A 9,736-nucleotide genomic window follows, 5' to 3' on the forward strand; every position below is an offset into this window, starting at 1 on the left:
AATTGTGGTGGGACTTTTAGATCGTGTAAGTAAAAGACAGAGACAGAGGGAAGAGGAGAGGAATTGTCAATACTGGGAAGAAGAAAGACAAAACTTAAAGGCCCAACTACATGTAAGAATCCAGGAAAGACGTCCTAGAGGTCATTTCCTTGATTGAATATGAGATAGTAGGGATGAGATATTGATCTAGCAAATTTACTCAGGAAAGTTGGAGAGGAGAATGTATGTTAGCTTTGGGGAGGATTAGAAGTGCCTAGACACTGATCTAGTCAAGACATAACAAAATGAGCTGGTGTGTGTGTGTGTGTGTGTGTGTGTGTGTGTGTGTGTGTGATTCACAAATCCAGAGAGCTCTTGGGCAGGTGCAGTGAGTGCATGCATGACATGCAAGGAGCCAAAGTGGTTTAACTAATTCACCATGACAAAGACTGATATAGATAGTTAAATAGATAAATACATAGATAGAACCTGCTGAGTCTGTTTTTGTTGTTTGTAAGTATGTAGTTTCAGAGCTGATCACTTTGCATTGAACAATCAATAAGAAGTCTCATCCCTAGGAGAGACTAATTCACCTTTTCACAGCATTAGTTTTTCTAAGGGTCGGACTCCACAAAATCTCTCCCTTCCACATTAACATCCTCATTTATAGAATCAATGTTCTGGCCTTGTTTATACAATCATTTCTAGGAGAAACTTTTTATAGCAGACTTCCTTGTATTCAAGTTCTTACAATCTTCCCAGCTGCCTCTTCTAACATGTTCCCTAAGCTGTAGATGCAGGGCTGTGTTGAACATGTACTAACTGTAACTAGGCTCCACATAATCTGTTGATATATGCATTATGTCCAGTTGTGTTTCTCTGTGATGGTATCCATTTGTTATAAAGAAAATATTATTTGATGATAGGTGGTAGCTACATTTATTTGTGAGTACAGGATAAGATTTAAAATGTATTAGTGAATTATGCTGGTCTAATGAAGTGTAGTCTATGATCTCCCTAAACAGTGTGATTAGCCTCAAGTTGAATCTCTAGTTAGATAGATGTTGGTCACCACCTACATGTGAATGCTACTTATCAGACTGCTATGTATATCTTGACATACTATTAATTGTTGTTGTTCATTGATGTTGTAGCTGAGTAGGACCATTTAATTGTGTCCTTGCTTATAAGATTACATAGCATTTCCTGGAACCATGGAATCTAGACCACAGGAAAGGGACTTTGAGGTCAGATCTAACTCAAGTCATCTGAGTTTTATGACCCAAGAGTGTTGTGTCTTCAACAATTACAACCTCTAACCTCTGAGGTTGGAGATTGCTTCTCCTTTGTAAACTTCTCCAGCAGAAACTCTGATATGTAACTGTAACTGAGCCACATCACTCTTACGAACATTCCATTGAAGCTGACATCAAAGTCTTAAACAACAGACACCAATAATATGTGTGTGTATGTGGGTGTGTTTGTGTATGTATGAAATTGTGTATGTATGTGTGAAATTTTAGGTAGATATAAAATATGATTCCTTAAGGCTTTATCAAATAACATTTGTGGTATTTGTCTGTTGTCCCTTCCACTTATGTATTGACCTCCCTCATGTCTCTCTAGTTGGAAACACTCCCCAATTATTCCATTTCCCATTTTGATCACTAGTAACCTGCTATTCTCCTTTCCCCAACCCTCTCTCCTATGATCTTTTTATACTTCCTTGGATTCTGCAGTTATTCCATGTCTTATGCTCACATCTGGTGATTTGGAACTAGGAACTACTGATGAAAGAACATGTGGCATTTGTCCTTCTGAATCTGAGTTTCTTTGCTCAATATAATATTTTCTAGATCTATCCATTTACCTTCAAATTTCATTTTCCTAAAAAACTGAATAATATTTCATTGTACATATGTACCTCACTTCCATTAGCTATTCATCAGTTGAAGCACATTTAAGTTGTTTCCATTTCTTGTCTATTGTGAATAGGGTGGCAAAGAACATTTCTGAATAAGTATATGTAGACACTCCAACTTTTAGTATCTCATACAAGTTGCTATCTTTAATAAGGATTTCAAAATGATTCTATGTCCTTCTCAATTCAATGGTAATTCATCAGTCTCTGTCCTGCATATCTGACCACTTACTCTCTGAAGATCTCTCCTTGCCTTGTCTAACTATATTCTTTCTTAACCTAATCTCATTGTCTAGATTTTACATTATTTTAACACTGAACTTTAATCTTATGCTCTCTGTTATTCTTTTCTGTATTTACTATATTCAACCCAAATCTCTGCCTAGATTTTGGGTTTTTTTCAAACATTCATACATAGCATTCTCGAAATCCAAGCAGAAATACTTTATGAAGAAATGCAATGGTGAAATAGATTCAAGAGGCTAATTTTTTTCAGACTCTATAGGCTTTGAACTCTCATATATTTGGACTCTATCTTATTGGTCACTTATGTCAAAATTGTAAAGCTGTTCAATTTAGTGAAAACAGAATAGAATATGGAAGACAATGGGGGCTTAGTGCCTCAGTGAAGTGCTTTAACATTGTAAAATCATAGCAGTATAAACAGAACCTGAATTAGAAATCTTGTAGGTGTTTAAATATTAAAAAGTAAAAGACAATGATAGACTTGACAGGAGCTGGTGACATTGACTATGAGGGATGACAAACAGAATTATACTTCCTTCTTTTTCTTAATCCAAATGACTTACAGGATAAAGTGTTAATATTAATAATGAACACATTTCTCTCCAGGGACAGATTGACATCAAAATTAGTGCTAAATTTACTTTTGTAACTGCACTTAAATTGACATTATGATATAATTGTCTAGTTGTTTTTGTGAAATAAGCACTGAAAAAGTAATTGTTCTTGTATTCAGACTTAACCATTTTTTGATGCTTATATTGTATAAAAAGATCCTATTTTGCCTTCTATTTGGTTTTGATCAAAGGGTATTGCAAAAGCAGTGAAACTGTGACCTAGTTCTATGTGCAGAAAGAGAAAGGTCTAGTCAGAAAACATTCTCAGAACAATAGATAGCATTTAAGACATGTTAAGTTTAAGGTGGCATCAAGCTATCTCAGTGGAAATGGCTGCTGCACAGGTATGGTTGAAGGGCACAGCAGACTTTGCATGGTTGAGCACTCAATCATCAAGCTGTAATCAGTTAGAGAAATATAGCAAAGAACAGAGAATTGAACCAGGGATTGCTGTTCACAGACAGCCCAGGAAGTAATGTAAATCAAAGAGACAGCTAATGCATAGGCAAAATGTTAGAACGAACCAGGAGAATGAAAGACCAAGAGAGATATGTTCCTAGCTAAGATGGTGTTGGACTATTGAATGAGACTATCTGTCAAAAGAAATTAAGACTGTATTTATAAGGATAAAGTTTTATCTTAATTTCAGTGTTATGGTAAACATAGAGTTATAATTTGAAAGATGAGTCGATATTGACCATGGTAGACAAGTCAAAAAGGAAAGAGACAAATAGTTCTAGTTATGGTATTATCAAGGAAAAAATATTTTTAATTGCTTACTCTTTCATTTTGTATAAAAATTATATGTGCTTATTGTAGCTTAAAAATATCCCAGACTACAAAGTACAAAATAAAAAGCACAATAATTTCATCAATATAGAAAAATAATTGCCATTCCTGATTTAGATAAACAGTTTCAGACACTTATTATTACAGATAATACTGGAGAAATTGGGGTACCCTCATGAGGTTTTAAGGTTAACCATTGAACTGATCAGGGGATTCCCAATGGAGGAGTTAGAGTGCAGACTGAAGGAGTTGAAAGGGTTTGCGACTCCATAAAGAAAGCAAAAATATCAACCAACCAGAGCCCCCAGGGTCTAAACCAGCAGCTTGGGAGCAATTATGGAGGGACCCATGGCTCCAGCTATATATGCAAGGGAGGATGGTCTTGTCAGATATAGAAGGGAGAGGAGATCCTTGGTCACATGAAGGCTAGATGCCATGTGTGGGGAAATTAGAGAATGGGGAGGTGGGAGTGGGGGTTAGGTGGGGGCACATCCTCATAAAAGCAGGAGGAGGGGGATGGGATGGGGGTTCCTGGGTGGGAGGGGGAAATGGGGTAAGGGGAGAACACCTGAAATGTAAATAAAATATCCAATAAAAAATGGAAAAAAGAAAATAATTTAATAATGGTCTCAAAAGTAAGAACAATTTTTATTAGAATTCAAAAGAAAAACTCTAGGATATGCAAGCTCTAAAAACCCCAGGAGTTTCCTGACAGAGGAGAATGGAGAAGGAACAGTGGTCATGCCATTTCAGATGGTGTCAGAAGTCAGACACACTGTAGGCAAGCAGCCACATAACAAGGAGAAAGGGTTTATAGAAAGATTAAGGGCCCCTACCTGGTCTTTTGGCTGGAACAGACCCAAAGCTGGTCTGCTGCTGTGGAGATTCTGAATCCTGAGGCATCCTAGAGGAACCAATTCGTTCTATGAAGCTACAATTACACTCATACCCAAACCCCACAAGGACCCAACAAAGAAAGAGAACTTCAGACCAATATCCCTTATGAACATTGATGGAAAAATACTCAATAAAATTCTAGCAAACCGAATCCAAGAACACATCAAACAATCATCCATCATGATCAAGTAGGTTTTATCCCAAGAATGCAGGGATGGTTCAATATTGGAAAATCCATCAATGTAATCCACTATGTAAACAAACTCAAAGAAAAAAAACCCACATGATCCTCTCACTTGATGCTGAGAAAGCATTTGACAAAATTCAACATCCCTTCATGATAAAAGTCAAGTCAGGCATTCAAGGCCCTTACCTAAACATAGTAAAAGCAATATACAGCAAACCAGTAACCAACATCAAACTTAATGGAGAGAAACTTGAAGCAATCCCATTAAGATCAGGGACTAGACAAGGCTGCCCACTCTCTCCCTACCTATTCAATATGGTACTAGAACATGGAAGTCCTAGCCAGAGCAATTAGAAAACAAAAAGAAAGGAAGAAGTCAAAATATCACTATTTGCAGATGATTCGATAGTATAATTAAGTGACCCCAAAACTTCCACCAGAGAACTCATAAACCTGATATACAAGTTCAGCAAAGTGGCTGGTTATAAAATCAACTCAAACAAATCATTAGCCTTCTTCTACATGAAAGATAAACAGACTGAAAATGAAATTAGGGAAATGACACCCTTCACAATAGTCGCAAATAATATAAAATACCTTGGTGTGAATCTAACCAAGCAAGTGAAAGACCTGTATGACAACAACTTCAAGTTCCTGAAGAAAGAAATCGAAGAAGATCTCAGAAGTTGGATAGATCTCCCATGCTCATGGATTGGCAGGATTAATATAATAGAAATGGTCAACTTGCCAAAAGCAATCTACAGATTCAATGCAATCTCCATTAAAATCCCAACTCAATTCTTCAGAGAGTTAGAAAAGGAAATTCTCAAATTCATTTGGAATAACAGAAAACCCAGGATAGTGAAAACTATTCTCAACAATAAAAGAACTTCTGGAGGAATCACCATCCCTGTCCTCAAGCTGTACTACAGAGCAATTGTGATAAAAACTACATGGTATTGGTTCAGAGACAAGCAGGAAGATCAATGGAATAGAATTGAAGACACAGAAATGAATCCACACACCTATGGTCACTTGATTTTTGACAAAGGAGCAATAACTGTCCAGTGGGAAAAGGACAGCATTTTCAACAAATGGTGCTGGTTCAACTGGAGGACAACATGTAGAAGAATGCAAATTGATCCATTCTTATCTCCTTGTACAAAGCTCAAGTCTAAGTGGATAAAGGACCTCCACATAAAACCAGATACACTGAAACTAATAGAAGAGAAGGTGGGGAAGAATCTCATATACTTGAGGACAGGAGAAAAGTTTCTGAACAGAACACCAATGGCATATGCTTTAAGATCAAGAATTGACAAATGGGACTTCATAAAATTGCAAAATTTCTGTAAGGCAAAGGACATTGTCAATAGGACAAAACGACAACCAACAGATTGGGAAAAGATCTTTACCAATCCTACATCTGATAGAGGGCTAATATCCAATATATACAAAGAACTCAAGAAATTAGACTCCAGACAACCAAATAACCCGATTAAAAAATGGGGTATAGAGCTTAACAAAGAATTTTCAACTTAGGAAGCTCGGATGGCCAAGAAGTACCTAAAGAAATGTACATTATCCTTAGTCATCAGGGAAATGCAAATCAAAACAACCCTGAGATTCCATCTCATACCAGTCAGAATGGCTAAGATTAAAAACTCAGGTGATAGTAGATGCTGGCGAGGGTGTGGAGAAAGAGGAACACTCTTCCATTGTTGGTGGGACTGCAAGATGGTGCAACCACTTTGGAAATCAGTCTGGTGGTTCCTCAGAAAATTGGACATAGCATTATCTGAGGACCCAGCTATACCGCTCCTGGGCATATACCCAGAATATGCTCTAACATATAACAAGGACATATGCTCAACTATGTTCATAGCAGCCTTATTTATAATAGCCAGAAGCTGGAAAGAACCGAGATGTCCTTCAACTGAGGAATGGATTAAAAAAATGTGGTATATTTACACAATGGAGTATTACTCTGCTGTTAAAAACAATGAATTCGAGAGTTTCCTAGGTAAATGGATGGGACTAGAAATTATCATGCTGAGTGAGGTAAGCCAATCACAAAAGAACACACATGGTATCCACTCACTGATTATTGGATATTAGCCCAGAATCTTGAAATGCCCAAGATTCAACTCACAGGCCACATGAAGCTCATGAAGAAGGAAGACAAAGTGAGGTTGATTCAGTCCTTCTTAGAAGGAGCAACAAAATACTCAAGGGAGCAAATATGGAGACAAAATGAGGGACAGAAACTGAAGGAGGGTCTGTCTGAAGACCATTCCACCTGAGTATCCATCCCATGTGCAGACACCAAAGGTAGATGCTGATGTGGAAGTCAGGAAGTGCATGCTGATAAGAGCCTGATATGGATGTCTCCTCAGAGATCTTCAAGAGTCAGACATATTCAGAGGCAGATGCTCACAACTAGCCATTGATCATGGGTTTCTCAATGGAGGAGTTAGAGTGAAGACTGAAGGAGCTGAAAGGGTTTGTGGCCCCATGAGGAGAGCAACAATACCAACCAACCAGAGCTCCCAGGGTCTAAACCACCAGCCTGGGAGCACTTAGGGAGGGATCCATGGCTTCATCTGAATATGTAAGAGCGCATGGCCCTGCTGGGCATAGGTGGGAGAAGAGATCCTTGGTCTCATGATGGTTGGATTCCCCAGGGCATGAGAATTTGAGGGTGGGGAGGTGGGATTGGGGGCGAATGTAGGGGTTACATCCACAGAGAAGCAGGAGGAGGGGTGAGGGGATACGGGGTCCCTGGTTGGGTGGGGGATGAGTTAAGGGAATAACATGAAATGTAAATAAAACATCCAATTAAAAAACGATAAAAAAAGAAAGATTAAGGAAGCCAAATTTTAGATAGAATGTTAAAGGTGTTAAGGAAAGCAAACTTAAAGAAAAGATGGAAGAAAGAAAGGGAAGTTAGCGTTTTTCTTAATAATTCTTAATAATTCTCAAACACCCCACAAAATAAATAAAAATAAATAAATAAATAAACACAGAACTTAATAATGAAAAGCTCTACGATCTTTGGATTCCAAAGTATGCATGTACTATGTAAATGATCTTGATGCTGAAGTCTCTGGGGTTTTAAATCTAGACTCTGTTCTTACTCATAGCTGACTTTCATTCTGTGAGGTTCCTTTTCTTTTGTAATAAATGGCATCTATTTCTGTTCACTGTCTATGAGCCCTTGGTCAAATTTTATGTTATGGGAAATGAAAACATCGATGTATTTCCCAGTGAGTCACATATATGCCTTTAACAGTTGACTAAGATCTCTCAGCTGAAGGATTCTATCTTATACATGACACATGAGAATTTTCACCTTCATGTAAGTTCTTCCTAATACCCAAGCAGAAGAAAAATAAACAGATTAATCCTGTTATTATGCAATATTTGATTCACACTATACAATGAGCTGTTCAGAAATTGCCTTTGACTACATTGGACTGAATGAAGAGAAGGAAAAAAACATCACCAAAGAGCTAGGTTGCATTTGGGGTTGATTAAAGTACAGGAATGGATTTTGTTCATTTTTTAAGGTTAGACAGTGATGGAACTTAAGAAACTTAAAATTTTTTGATGTATATATGTGTATGTAAATTGCATAGATAATTATATTGAATTTAATATCCTGCTTATTTTTTAATTATATGGCCTACATATGAGTATATATTAATTTGCATAATTATTTTAATGGCAATATAATGTCCCTTAATTGTTTTGCCAATTTTTACTAGTGATTACTTAGATTGTATGCAGGAACTTGCCTGTATAAGGTACATGGAAAAACTACTTGTTAAATGAAATTTTCTTCTAAATCTTCATTAGCTTACTTTTGAGCTAATAATGAAAAAAATATTTTATTTAGTTAGTTTTTGAGATAAAACTGGTTGATAATTTATTCTTAAAATGTCAAGAACAAAGACAGTTGAAAGTGTATTTGCATTATATAAAGAGGGAAAACCTATAATATAATTGAGAGAAAAGAGGGTTGCAAATTAGGTAGATCTGTAGCTTTAACAGCATGAAGACAAGTTTTCCTGTTTTCTTGTGTAGCTTATATAAGCCTGTGTAAGAGGATGGAGAAAGGGAAACTTGGTGGAGATAACAGATGTGTGACAGGTGAAAACATACACTGTGTTTCTTGAGTTATTTTTAACAGCAAAAAAGGAACCAATAGCCTTACCAGAAAATATGAGTGTTTTATATGATACTTTTCTTTCTTATATCTGTTGATTCATCTACAGCAAACTCCCACTTTCTAATGTTTACATATCCTCTTGTAAATCACCTCATTATTAATCTCAGAAAATGCCGCTGGGTGGTGGTGGTACATGCCTTTAATCCCAGCACTTGGGAGACAGAGGCAGGTGGATTTCAGAGTTCGAGAGTTCGAGGCTAGCCTGGTCTACAGAGTGAGTTCCAGGACAGCCAGGCCTACACAGAGAAACCCTGTCTCGAAAAAAAAGAAAAAAAAACTTTAAAAAAGTAAATGCACACATATTAAATTTTTATTTTCAATTTACCTTAATAATTACATTTCTGTTGAGTCAGCATTGCAATAATAACAACATATATAATATTGAAAATAATATATTAACTTAGGCAAAATGATTAATAAACAAAATATTAACATTTGTTTAACATGCACTTCTTTGTGAGTTATGTAGAAATTTTTAGTTCCTCTACAAGTACAACTATTAGAAATTGTTGAAATGGGACAGTATCAATTATCAACTCTATTTTACTTTTTGTTTTTGTTTTTACAAATCAAAATGGCAGATTATTCTCCCCATAAATGAGAATAAATGAATTGAAGGAGGCTTCTTAAAAATTATCTTTCAGCAGTTTCTCTCTACTATTTGACTGCTGTGTTTCATACCCTTAGTTATATAGTTGGAAACTGGTATTAATTCGTTTTTCTTATAAACAAAGCATGTGAATCCGCCTTGCTTGTAAACATTTTCTAAGTAGTCATTGGAATTTTTCACTTAAGATGTTATGGGATTGTAGTGTGATTTTGCTCTGCTGGATTGGTGGCCGGGATAAATTTCTCATTCCTCAGTACTTTCA

Source organism: Grammomys surdaster, unplaced genomic scaffold (assembly GCF_004785775.1).
Source record: "Grammomys surdaster isolate TR1022 unplaced genomic scaffold, NIH_TR_1.0 125982, whole genome shotgun sequence".
Classification (NCBI taxonomy): domain Eukaryota; kingdom Metazoa; phylum Chordata; class Mammalia; order Rodentia; family Muridae; genus Grammomys; species Grammomys surdaster.